Here is a 13,736-nt window from a genome sequence, read left to right as displayed (position 1 = left end):
ACCAAAAAGTGCAGGCTCCTCTTACATTGGAGGTAAATAGCTCATGGAAGGTGTGGGGTGATAAAGGTTCCAAGTACAAGCAGGTTCCAAATAGTACTGCTAGAATACTAAGTCACATTTCAAAGTAGGTAAGCAAGTAAGCACTCCATTAATCTTTCAGATACACAAGCTCCCTATGTTGGTACATTATGTGTAATATTTTGGCTATAATACTCTCAAAGATGAGGAAACAGCATACAAAATCCATAGGTATTGCTTGGACCTGTCCTAAAACATTCAAATATTTTTCATAATTTTTATCCCGACTTGTGCAGCTGTCAAGATCCAGATGCAGGGTTGCAAAGAGAATGTAGAAGAAGAAAAAACACACATACATGGAACTAAAGAGATTGCAGATTTCAGTCCTGGTGAATATTTTGTCTCTATTTTTTTTAAATAAATCAAAACAAGCACTAACAATTAGCAAAACCAAATAGCATGAAAACAGGCATTAAGAAATCAGAAACCGGCTTATTAAAATATACAGCACTTGATTACACAGTTACTTTAACAAGGGTGTAATCAGGAAGATACTAAATCTGACTAGGATATAATTTTAGGCCACCACCACAATTTCTTTATTTTCCTGCATTTCTAATTAGTACTTTAACAACACATAAGCCACATGAAAATATGTCACCAATGGGCAAATACTTTCAATACTTGCCCATTTGGCTTTTGAAGGGCATGAATTACATGCAAGTGAGGTGACTAACCTTTGTAATGGATACACAGAGAACAGCACAGGCTTAGAAATTTCCATATTCATGGAGAAACAGCGGGTATGCAATTGAAAACCCCTGAATGAGACTGTGTTATTTTGGCAAATCTACCAGAGAGGACTGTGTATAAAGACAGGATAGGACCCATAATGGTTCTGCAATCACAGAGGACAGTATAGAAAGTACAAGCACTATGTTGTCACTCTAAGAGTCTGCATTTTTTTAAGACTGCATTTTTTTTCTTACATTATCTTTAAGCATTGTTTATTCTAAGATGTTATTATCATGGAACTCACCAATTAATCACAGCCATTTACAAAAATGTATTGTTTTCAGATGTAGTGTTTGCACATCCGCGTGGGTTTCCTCCGGGCGCTCCGGTTTCCTCCCACAATCCAAAGACATGCAGGTTAGGTGGATTGGTAATTCTAAATTGACCCTAGTGTGTGCTTGGTGTGTGGGTGTGTTTGTGTGTGTCCTGCGGTGGGTTGGCACCCTGCCCAGGATTGGTTCCTGCCTTGTGCCCTGTGTTGGCTGGGATTGGCTCCAGCAGACCCCCGTGACCCTGTATTCGGATTCAGCGGGTTAGACAATGGATGGATGGATGTTTGCACATAGAATTCACCTTTATAATTTTATTCAATGGGCACAACATGTAAGATGATTTTTTTTTTCTTCAGCAGAGAGACACAGTAGAGCCATAAGGCATGTATTTAGTCATCTTCCCTAAGGGCACAATAACCATAAAATTAATAATTGACAATTACTGCCCTTGATATAATAATCCATTATCCAACCCGCCATATCATTACTACAGGGTCACAGGAGTCTGCTGGAGCCAATCCCAGCCAACACAGGGCATAAGGCAGAAAACAAACCCTGAGGGCAGGGTGCCAGCCCACCGCAGTGATATTATAATCACATTTTTTTTTCAATTATTAACACTGCAATGAAATATATATTTATTGTTGCTAACTGCATATACAATACTGTACTCTGTATAGATACCGAACAGTAGAAACATTTTTAGCATTTAACTACTTAAAAAATTGTTAATGTGAAATTTATAAGTTGAAATTGATAAGTGGAAAAATTAAAAATTTAGTGTTTAAAACAAGAATATTTCCTTTATTTTTTACAATAGATATATACAGCACGGTTGCATGTGATTAGTCATATGATTTGTGTACCTCTGGTTTACCAATGCATTTATACTTAGGAAATGTAACATTCACCTGCTGATAAATGTGCTGTAAAGCAAATGCTTCTGGATGAAACGCCATGTAAGTGTGCTCCATGCAACACATGGATATTAAACAATGTCACCAGCATAAACAAGAAAAAGTAGTGCTCCACCAGAAAGTCGGAGAACATGCAACCTTACATATGCAGAGGACAACTGAGCACTGTTTCAAAACTAGATTATGGCCAGTAATGTAATGCTAGAGACAAAAATGCCTTCTGGCTGCTAGAACGCACTCAGTGAAAAGGATTGCAAGATAATATACCATCTCACTAACAGAAAACAAAGATGGCGAGTTGCCTTGGGGTCCAGTCTTTTAAAGATAACTAAAGGCTTGGGGATGCAAGGAAACCCAAGAGTAGCCAAAAGAGTCCCTAGCTTAGTACAAGTCAAGCTATACTGACCCCTAAGGGATTCTTAGGCTTGGCCAGAAGTGACCTTATAAGATGTTTTTAAAGTCATCAAATAGCCTGAGGCAAACAGAGTCTAGTGTCAAGAAGAGGCAAAGTTTAAATTGACAGGAGGAAAATCATCCAGGGGCTAAAGAGATGACAGAGAGAGAGAGAGATGTTTTGAGAAAGAGTATTAGGAAGCGGGCAAGTAGGCAAACCATCCTCTCAGATACAGACAAAAGTACAAAGCCCATTTACACATCAGATTTATAGGCTATACTTGAATGACTCATGTTATTATAAAACCACACAACCTGAGGTCAGACCTTGCTTCAACAACAATTAGATTGGTGCCTCCGGCCATTTTTTTTTTATCATTCAGCATGATAAAAAGCAGTCAGAAAGCATATGGGCCTGTTCCTGTTTCAATATAGATACTTAAATCCTGAAGCAGTCTGTGTGCATATTTTTCAATTTCTAACTTAAGCAGGCAAAAGTTCTGTACTGGCCACTATAATATATGGTCTTAAGACATACATTGAATGCAGAATTGCTGCCTTGTCATCTGTCATAATGAATGTATTTGAGCCAGTCATTGGTCGCTTTAGGTCCAATGTGCAATTTGACAGAGCAGGATTTCCAATATACTTAAGGGTACATACTTCAACCTGTAGGACTACCTGAGGCTCAGCTTTTGTCACAATTATTCTTCTCAGACATTTAGGAAAACTAATAGATATGAAGATCAGCCAGACCTTGTGTTATTACTTACTGAATTTTCTTTATAACAAGAAGCATGTTGTGAAACTAAAACATAATATCTCTGAGCTCCTCACACTGCATATGGATGCCTCACAGGACTGTGTTTTAACGTTTCTACTTTATTTTTTGTGGAGACTTTGCAAGAATCATTAAGTTTGCTGATGACATCACTCTTAACATGCTTGTTTAAATCTGGAAGTCTGTGTACAGAAATAAGGTATCTGAATTGGTCAGAGGGTGTATTTTAAATAATCTAGAATTAAAAGTTTTTTTAAACAAAGCAACTAGTGGTGGACTTTAAGAAAGGCAAACGAACACGCTCTTGATTTTTCATTAATGACTTGGCTTTACAAATTGTAAAGATCAAGTTCCTTACATCAAAACTCTTTTATTTTCAGAAGTATATGATTTTTAAAGTTCCATAAACTGTGTTTTTGCATCTTATAAACACTGTTCATTTCACATCTTCTACAGGATTCAGGTTTTATATTTTTGGAGAAATAGGAGAAAATGTTCCTGAGGCTAAGCAAACCTTCTTCAATATTAGAAAAAGGAAACAATGATCCTGTAATCAGAGACACAGGAGAGGGATATTTTTCTACTTAAATCTCAATGTGTTACCTTTCTGATATTAAAACCAAGTACAGTACATTAGTTGGGTAAATATAGTTCTGATATCTGAATAAATTCCAAATCACTACAGCAAAACATTTATTCGAAGATGATTTTTTGATGTTAATACAGGATCAGAAAAAGATTCTTCTTAATTACATATATTTTCAAAGTATAAAAGTATGATTGCATGGTATTAGAGAGTCCCTTTAGCAAAGCAAAATTTCACAGTCTTCCATAATATGGTAAAAATAAAATGCAGCTGGCAATAATACTAACACTTGGGTAATTTTAAATTCCTAGAAGCCAACATATCTTCTGCTTACCTTAATATAATATAACATAGAGTGACATCATGCTACAATGGTGAGCACCAGTACCCTACTGATCCAGTTTCCTGGATTCAAATTCAAAAGTGTGTCAGTGGGTGGCTGCATTGGATTAAAATGCTGCCCAGTGCTGTGTGGGATAGCCTGTGACCCCCATAACCCTGAAGTGCAAGAAACAAGATAGAGAATGCTATATTATAATATAATATAATACAATATAGACATTACATTTGTGTGGAGGTGTGGTTGATGATGTTGCTGGACAGCACCACTGACCTGGGTTTGATTTCCAACAAAGTTACTTTTATTTTCTTCTGATAATTTTATGGCTTTTTCCTCCAGGTAAGCTGATCTTCCTTGCACAATCTAAAGGCATGAATATCAGGTTAATTGATTAGTCTAAAATATTTCTTAATGAGTGAGAATGGATACATATATAAATGTGTCCTGTGATAAATTGGAAACCAGACCAGGGCCCTGCCTTGAGCCCTGTGCCGTATAAATAGGATGTGTTGCCATATAACTTGGTTAATTAGAAAGAGAGACTAGAAAATAGATGAAGGAATACATGGCTAACATTCCTGTATTCATTCATTCACAGAATCATTACCTGAACCTAATTCCAATATAGATGCATTAGGTAGGGGTGGCGCAGTGGGTAGCACTGCTGCCTCGCAGTTAGGAGACCCAGGTTCGCTTCCCAGGTCCTCCCTGCGTGGAGTTTGCATGTTCTCCCTGTGTCCTCCGGTTATTCCGGTCTCCTCCCACAGTCCAAAGACATGCAGGTTATGTGCATTGGCGATTCTAAATTGTCCTTGGTGTGTGTGTGTGCCCTGCGGTGGGCTGGTGCCCTGCCTGGGGTTTGTTTCCTGCCTTGCCTCCTGTGTTGGCTAGGTTTGGCTCCAGCAGACCCCCGTGACCCTGTAGTTAGGACATAGCGGGTTAGATAATGGATGGATGGATGCATTAGGTAGTACAGTTATGCAGGTTTTTAGAATACCGAGGTTTCCTAGAACAGTTCATTTTTAGGGTGATTCAGATCAGTACTTGTGTAAACAGATTTAAGTTTGCTGCTGTTGCATCTCAGAAAGACTCAACCGTTTTCTACTACTGAGAAAACAGAGAGAAAGAACATTCAAAGAACACATTGGTGTTGAGTTCGCATTAAACAAAGGAGGTGTCCAAACTGAAAATTTTGTTAGAGGCAAGCAGAAGAAATTGATATATTTCTTTTAGGGTTTTTCACTAGTCAAGGACAACAGCAAGAGGTCAAAACGTAAGGCATTAGATTATAAAAGTAGTTTAAAAATAAAAAAAACACTACGATTAAATGAGGACTCTGTATTAAATTATGTGATCAACCATAAATCTATTATGAAATTGTTCCTTTAATAAAATATGCTTCAAACCACCATGACATCACAGGTCATGGAACTGCACAGCATCACACCAATCAGACACAAAAAATTGTGGCACCCATGCATACAAGCACATACAATATTAGCACCCTTAGAAAAACAAACACTCAAAATTGTGATGTGATGATATCACCAGAATAACTATAAAAATATAAACAATCAATAATAAAATTAATTTCATGTCAAAACTAAACATATTCTAATAAATGGCTTAAGCACATGAAAAGCTCACCTTTGTATTCTCAAACAATATCGGCTGTATTTTGACTTAATAAAAAAAATAATTTAAAGGAGTAATTTCACATTTTTGGAAGGAAGTCAACGATGCCTGTAGCATTTCCTTCCACTTTCCACCTTGGTATGACTCTTTCTTTTAGCACAGCTGGACCGATGTGCTTTATTCTGAACAGTATCTATTTATAGCCACATACTCTCTCTCTCTATTTGGTTTTAAAATTAGCTGTGCAGAGGAAGGCTATGTGACCAGAAAGCAGATTTCATAATCTAGCATTCTGAAGGACAAGACACCTCCACACTCCTGAGACTAATAACAGGCGTTTAACAGTTACAAAGCCGAGGTGAGGGAGCCCAGTGATCTTTCATTCCATTCAGAATTGAAATAGAAATAGATAAGACTACAAAAGAAGGAGACTGGCTTTGGTGACAGATTGTCTGTGTTTAAATGGAGAAATTTTACTTTAATAAGTTAGTGCTTACTTACTGCATATCTAAGGAGTGTCTGTCTTTTCCGTAAATCTAATTGCTGTTACTCTAAGAAACATACACAGTAACCGTTGAAAGCAATAGAGTGAGAATGTCAGTGGGCTTATGCAGAGAACATATCGACTGTCGATGCCTATCTACAAGCTCCTTTGGTGTGATGCAGTACCAATCAAAGTAACCAAGATTTGTACTTGACTTAGTGGCCCAAAGGACCTGTTATTGAAGAGACATGCATAGTTTTCTATTATTATTCATATTATGATGATGATGATTATTATTATTATTATGTTCGTGCTGTCTGAGTCAATGAAAAATTAAGAATAAAGGACACACCAAGCATTCCATTGTTGTTTATGACATTGTCAAAAAGGATTGCCATGCCAAACACAGGGTCAAAATAACAACAGTGTGACTTTGGAGAAAAAAAGGTTAAAGACCTAAGCGAAACCTCATCAGGAATGTGAGCTTAGAGCTTATCTAGAAATGTAAATGAGCGGGAGGGAATCCGAGAAGAGGAATGGGCAGCAGTCCTACCTGCTCAGTTAAATGAAAACACGGTTCAATTAGCCAAATATTTAGATAATTAACAAAGAGCTTCTGACCATGCTGGCCCATGACTATACCTAAAATATTTCAGCAAAGATTGTTTTCCTTGCATAAACTAAATGACTTCAATGTCAGCTGCTCTGTTCTACATAAAAATGATTAATTTTGATTACTAATCTGCACTTTTAAAAAAAAATTATCCTCAAGATAAAGAAACCAAACTGGTTGATCACCAGTTCAGTTTCCCATTTACCGATAATAAAGTTCACCTTGACATTGAGAAGCTGGTGGACCTTAAAATATTGAAAGCTGCTAATTAGAACATTTTGGATTAGTAAATATTCGTTTTGTGAGGTCTATACACCTATGAAAATAGCATAGCCTCTTACCCCAACTGCTGACACCCCCTGGCCTAACCTCTTGACACTGACTGCTCATTTGATTACATTCAGTTTTGGAATGGTCTTGAATCAAAATGTTAGAAGCTGCTAATAGAAATGCAATACAATTACTTTGTTTTGAGTTACAACTAATGATTTATGGACATGCATTAAAATTCAATTATGTTTTATACTGCGATTTTAACAGAAATAAAAATTGCTTGCTGTAGTAAAAAGTAATCGATAGACTGGTTGATACGCTTTTAATTATGATATGACAAAACCATGCCAACATTAAACGCATTGTAAAGTAGTTAGCATGCTGAATCGCATTTAATTTTGGCACAAATAATCTTCAGTACAGAACAAGCATCATACAGCCCTTAGACCAGTTGTCCATGTTTAAGAAATTCTACTACAGAAAATACTGTTGTATGAAGCAGTAAAAAAAATAATCCATTAACCGTGAAGGGCTGTATTATACGCATTTTATGTTAATGAATCCTCAACTTCATGAAGACAAATTGTAGTATGCAAAACTGCAAGCATCTCTCTCTCTCTGCATGTATCTTAAGATTGATAATTCAGTTTAGTTTATATCATTTATATATATATATATATATCATTTACATCCTTTACTTATTCATTTTAGATATAATTAAAAGACAAACCTGGAACAAACTAGTTTAAATATCTATCTGCATTCCACAATCTATTGAGGGTTACTTTTCAGATACACTGTATATGAAAGAGAAAATATCATAAAGTGGTGACCCCTTAGCCTCTTCCAGTTTTTAGTTTTAATCTGCATGTGTTTGCTATTAGTAATGTTATATTTTCATCACTTGCATATATCAAATAATTAGCAGAATTTATCTTTTCTACTGAATATTACATAGCTTTTCTTATGGTAAATATTTCTACAAATGTTGAAAACCTGATTACAAAAATTGATTACAGGTGTTGACCGTCAGCTTAGCTAGTCTAACAGTTAGATCCATATGTATCTGGACAGTGACACAATGTTCCAAGTTTTGGCTCTATGCTATGACAAAGGATTTGAAATGAAGAAATAATTACATGAATAAAGTGTAGGCTTTCAGCATTAATTCAAAGGGTTTAATAGAAATACCGTATGAGCCATTTAGGAATGGCAGCCATATTTATACATGGTACCCCCATTTTCAGGGGTGCAAAAGTATTTGGACAATTGACTGAGACGCTGTTCCATAGCCAGGTGTTAGCAGGTCCCTCATTATTTCATTAACTATTAAGCAGGTAGAAGGTCTGTAGTTGATTCCAAGTGTAGAAGTTTTATTTGGAAACTGTCTCTGTGAACTCTCAATATGAGGTCCATGCAAATAAAAACAGACCATCATTAAGCAGAGAAAACAAAACAAGCTCATCTGAGAGATAGCAGAAACACAGGAGTGGTCAAATCAACTATCTGGTACATTCTTAAACAGAAGGAATGCATCGGTGAGCGCTGCAACTCCATAAGGCCCAGGCAACCATGGAGGACAAATGTGCTGGATGATCGCAGAATTCTTTCCTTGGTGAAAAAGAAAAAACAAGTTCACGACATTTAGCCAAACCAAGAATACTCTCTGGGAGGTAGGCCTATCATTACCAAAGTCTACAATCAAGAGAAGACTTCATGAAAGTAAATACAGTGGGTTTACTGCAAGGTGCAATCCATTGGTAATTCTTAAGTGTTGGAAGGACAGATTAGACTTTGCCAGAAAATATAAAAAAAAAAAAAAGTTTTGGAACTGTTTTTCTTCGGAGATCGATATATACCAGAATGATGCATAGAGAAGATTATATAGAAGAGAAGGAATGGCTCATGATCTGTAGCATATCACATCATCTGTGAGAAATGGTGGAGGCAGTGTTATGGCAAGGGCATGCATGACTGCCAATGGAAGTGGGTCACTGGTGTTTATTGATGACTAGCAGAATACCCGCGCTTCGCAGCGAAAAGTAGTGTGTTAAAGAAGTTATGAAAAAGAAAAGGAAAAATTTTTAAAATAACGTAACATGATTGACAATGTAATTGTTTTGTCATTGTCATGAGTGTTGCTGGCATATACTTTGTATATATATATATATATATATATATACTAGAAAATACCCGCGCTTCGCAGCGTGAAGTACTGCATTAAAATTTTATTAAGAAGAAAATTGAACCTTTTTAAACTGAGGGAAAATATGCCAATAATTATTTGTTAAGGATCTCTTTGTATACCATGTTGTCAGTTCGCCCTCCGGTTGTAACATGACCAAGCTGTGCGCTGAGCTTACTCTTGAGCATGCAACTTACAGTTGGCCATGTGAACAGTAATCTTGTCTCAAATCTCACAGCTTGGATTGCTGCTGTCATAATCGGTTTGAGTTTCATGGTTTGTTTCAATTACGACGGTATTTGCAGGATTTGTTGTTGACATTCGGCATCTGTCAAGCGTTGTAAACACAGAACCGGTTTCATTGATAAAATCACATCCAGCTTTTGAGAGTTTAAACATTCATAAACATCAAAGTGTCCACTACTGAAATCGTAACCTGTGAATCTAAGATGTTTAAGAGGCATTGGCGGTTGTCCAAAGGTGTAAAATATTTGGCCATTTCGGTACACTTGCAAGCAACAACCGAACAATTCAGCGGCAGCCATCAACTCACATGCAGAACAATAGGTGAAGGGCTTAAGCATTTCACTCTTCTAGTGCTCCTGTGTAGTATAATTATCTCCTGTACTGTCATCAGTCCACACCTTGAACCTGTCCCAGTCATTCAATACATAAGACACAATGTTCCTCCGGATATCAAGAGTGAGCCTGATATGGCCGTGCAATATGTAACAAAGAGAATGGAAAAGGTAGGTGGTATCTCCGGGCATGGAAACCACTCGGTAAGTGATAGTTCTTTGATCGATAGTGATCATCTCGATAGACATGGTAATGTGGGTTGGAATGATAAAGGAAATGGGTACCTGAACAATGTAAAGTAAGTGTAAAATACCTATACAATAACTATAATTGTAATAAACAAACAATAAAACAGCGGAGAAGCCGTGGATTAAACAAAAAGGCTGTAGTTATCAGTAGGGAGATGTGAATCCCGTGGCGAAGCAAGGAAGGGAATGTAGAGACTGGAGCGACGGACGGCCTTATATAGGCAGGCAGCCAACAACGTGGGAGGCGTTGGGATGGGGGACCCAACGCCGCCTCACACGGTGACCGAGCTGCAGGCTATGGACGTATATATGTACGTAAGTAGGATTCAGTTAGCATTGGGAACCCGTGTACCAAATTTCTTGAAGATGGGCCCATAAGTAACAAAGACTTTTGAAAAGTTCAATATGGCGGCTGACAGTGGCATCATACTACCGAAATAAGTACGTACATTGGTTTCGGTTAGTGCAGGGAAGCCGCCTACCAAATTTCGAGAAAATTGGGTCATAAATAAAGTTCAACATGGCGGACGTTGTTGACCGTTATGACCATTACGCGTAGAATTTCGAAATGAAACCTGCTTAACTTTTGTAAGTAAGCTGTAAGTAATGAGCCCCCCCAAATTTCAGCCTTCTACCTATACGGGAAGTAGGAGAATTAGTGATGTTAGAAAATTCAATATGGTGGCCGACAGTGGTGTCATACCAACAAAATAAGTACAGACATCGGTTTCCACTAAAAGTTCAATATGGCGGCCGACAGTGGCATCATACCACCGAAATAAGTACCAAATTTCAGCCTTCTACCTACACGGGAAGTTGGAGAATTAGTGACATTTGGAAAATTCAATATGGCGGCCGACAGTGGCGTCATACCAGCAAAATAAGTATGTACATTGGTTTTGGCTAGCGCAGGGAAGCCACCAACCAAATTTCGTGAAGATGGGGCCATAAATAAGAAAGTTCAACATGGCGGACGTTGTAGACCGTTATGACCGTTATGTGTAGAATTTCGAAATGAAACCTGCTTAACTTTTGTAAGTAAGCTGTAAGGAATAAGTCTGCCAAAGTTCAGCTTTCTACCTACATGGGAAGTTGGAGAATTAGTGATGAGTCAGTGAGTCAGTCAGTGAGTGATTCAGTCAGTCAGTGCTTTGCCTTTTATTATTATAGATATACATACATGTGTACATATAAACACACACATATATATACTATGGGGTGCCAAACAGGCAAATACATTGATTTTATGAATATATAAAGTCGGCGTCAGAATATATAAAGTCAAAACTTGAATATATAAAGTCATTCCCGAATATATAAAGTCAAAACTTGAATATATAAAGTCACTGTCGGAATATATAAAGTCAAAACTTGAATATATAAAGTCATCACTGGAATATATAAAGTCAGCGCTGGAATATATAAAGTCAACATCGGAGTATATAAAGTCACTCCTGAATATATAAAGTGAAAGTCAAAATCTATTGATTGAAACGACTCTGAACTGAACTACGTTAACAAAAACGTATTCAGAAAAATAAATTAAAAAAACACTGTTCGGTTAATGTTTTGAAAATGATGCATGTGCCCTGCCCAGGATTGGTTCCTGCCTTGCGCCCAGTGTTGGCTGGGATTGTCTCCAGCAGACCCCCGTGACCCTGTGGTAGGATTCAACGGGTTGGGAAATGGATGGATATTCCAGCGCTGACTTTGTATATTCCGACGCTGACTTTATATATTCAAGTTTTGACTTTATATATTCAGAAACAAGTTTTGACTTTATATATACTGACGCTGACTTTATATATTCAAGTTTTGACTTTATTTATTCCGACAGTGACTTTATATAATGAAGTTTTGACTTTATATATTCGGGAATGACTTTATATATAAAAGTTTTGACTTTATATAGTTAAATTTAGTCATCATTGCATAACTTTTTCTTTACCATAGAAATTTAAAGACTAAATTCAACTTCCATTCCTAACAAAGATATTTCTGACGACTAAATAGAACCTACTTATATCCAAATTTGAGCTATTGAGCTTCGCTCTTACTTTTTTACCGTTCATTTAATCATGGCTAGTGGAGGAAAAATTATAAAATGGAAGGAGGATTACACTGAGTATGGCTTTACCAAAACAATTATTGATGGCGAATCGATTATTCATAAAGCTTCAATTGGTCATCTGTTTTTCTGTGTCAACCTCATATTTTTTCATACTTCTTCTCAAACCAAGGGGGTGCGAGGCTAAAACGAATCTGGAAGCGCTGATCAATGTAACCGGTGTACCAGGAAATCATGCATTGACAGAAGTTCCCCTTTGTTTGTAATGCAAAGTGTGATTAAATGCGTGATTTTTTAACGCGTTATGGAGCGCATACATCGAAGCTTCTCAGCTGTGCTTGTGCTAAGAAAAGGAAACATTTTAAAAATAACTTAACACGATTGTCAATGTAACCTTTTGTAAGTAGTGCCTGGAGAATTCAGTGTGGAGAAACTCTAGAGACAGCGTGTGTATTAACTTGTGGATTTTTCTGTGAGTATTTGGTGGCAGCGTCACAAAGTCGCTTCTGTAAGACTGCGTTAGCTGCTGAGCTCAGCTCAGAGCGAAATGAGGTGAATGGGAGGGGAGATGATGACGTGACTCCCCCACCCGCCTTAACTGTCAATCCCCCACAAACACAGTCTCTTGGAATTTGCATTAGCACAGCCCCTCACCTGCAATTTTAACTTAGTTACAAAGTGATCAAAACTCTCGTTTATATCCTGCGTCCTCTCATTAAACTTGTATCCCACATTAGCCGTGGGCATGACAAACTCCAGCGGCAGCCTGTCAATGAACTTTATTTAAACTTTAGGTTTACACCATGCTTTGTTTCCGAAGTAGCAGCACTCATGAATATGGTTGTATATGTGACTCGCTCTCTTATTGTTTCGCTGCCTTCTCAATTATATAATGCATGTTTTCTTCAGTGCTTTTTGGAGCTCTTCCTGGTTTTCTACGTACTGCGTTGACAGTCAGTTCACGTGATTACGTGGGAGGCGTGATGATGTCACACGAAACTCCGCCCCCCACGGCTTTCGAGCTCAACTCCATTATAGTAAATGGAGAAAAATAGCTTCCAGTTATGACCATTACGCGTAGAATTTCGAAATGAAACCTGCCCAACTTTTGTAAGTAAGCTGTAAGGAATGAGCCTGCCAAATTTCAGCCTTCTACCTACACGGGAACTTGGAGAATTAGTGATGAGTCAGTGAGTGAGTGAGTGAGTGAGTGAGTCAGTCAGTCAGTCAGTCAGTCAGTCAGTGATGGCTTTGCCTTTTATTAGTATAGATATGATTACTGACAAAAGTTGCAGGATGATTTCTGAAGTGTACAGGGATATACCATGCTGCAAAACTGATAGGATGACGCTTCACAGTACATATCGACAATGAGCCAAAACACACTATGAAAGAAAAGCAAACTCCTTTTCAAGGCAACGAAGTGTAAGATTCTTCAATGACCAAGTCAACTGACCTCAACCCAACTGGACATGCATTTTACTTACTGAAGACAAAATTGACAGCAGAAAGTCCAACAAACAAGCAGCAAATGAAGACAGCTACAGTA

The 13,736-nt window shown here is 37.6% G+C and overlaps 1 protein-coding gene across 2 annotated transcripts in view; it reads right to left on the bottom strand.

The window, feature by feature from the left end:
- specc1 (sperm antigen with calponin homology and coiled-coil domains 1) overlaps positions 1-13,736 on the bottom strand; it is a 299,764-nt gene that overhangs the window by 260,758 nt on the left and 25,270 nt on the right. Inside the window, exon 1 of one of the 2 annotated variants that reach the window (XM_039757051.1) lies at positions 5,750-5,814. The exons of the other annotated variant lie outside the window; for it this stretch is intronic. The gene's annotated coding sequence lies outside the window, so the exon portion shown is untranslated. Of the gene's footprint in view, positions 1-5,749; positions 5,815-13,736 lie in introns of those variants that run through there. 2 annotated transcript variants of the gene reach the window in all.

The sequence above is a fragment of the Polypterus senegalus genome, chromosome 6 (assembly GCF_016835505.1).
Source record: "Polypterus senegalus isolate Bchr_013 chromosome 6, ASM1683550v1, whole genome shotgun sequence".
NCBI lineage: Eukaryota > Metazoa > Chordata > Cladistia > Polypteriformes > Polypteridae > Polypterus > Polypterus senegalus.
Note: the sequence above shows the minus strand (reverse complement) of the source record. Positions and strands in the feature narration are given on the sequence as shown.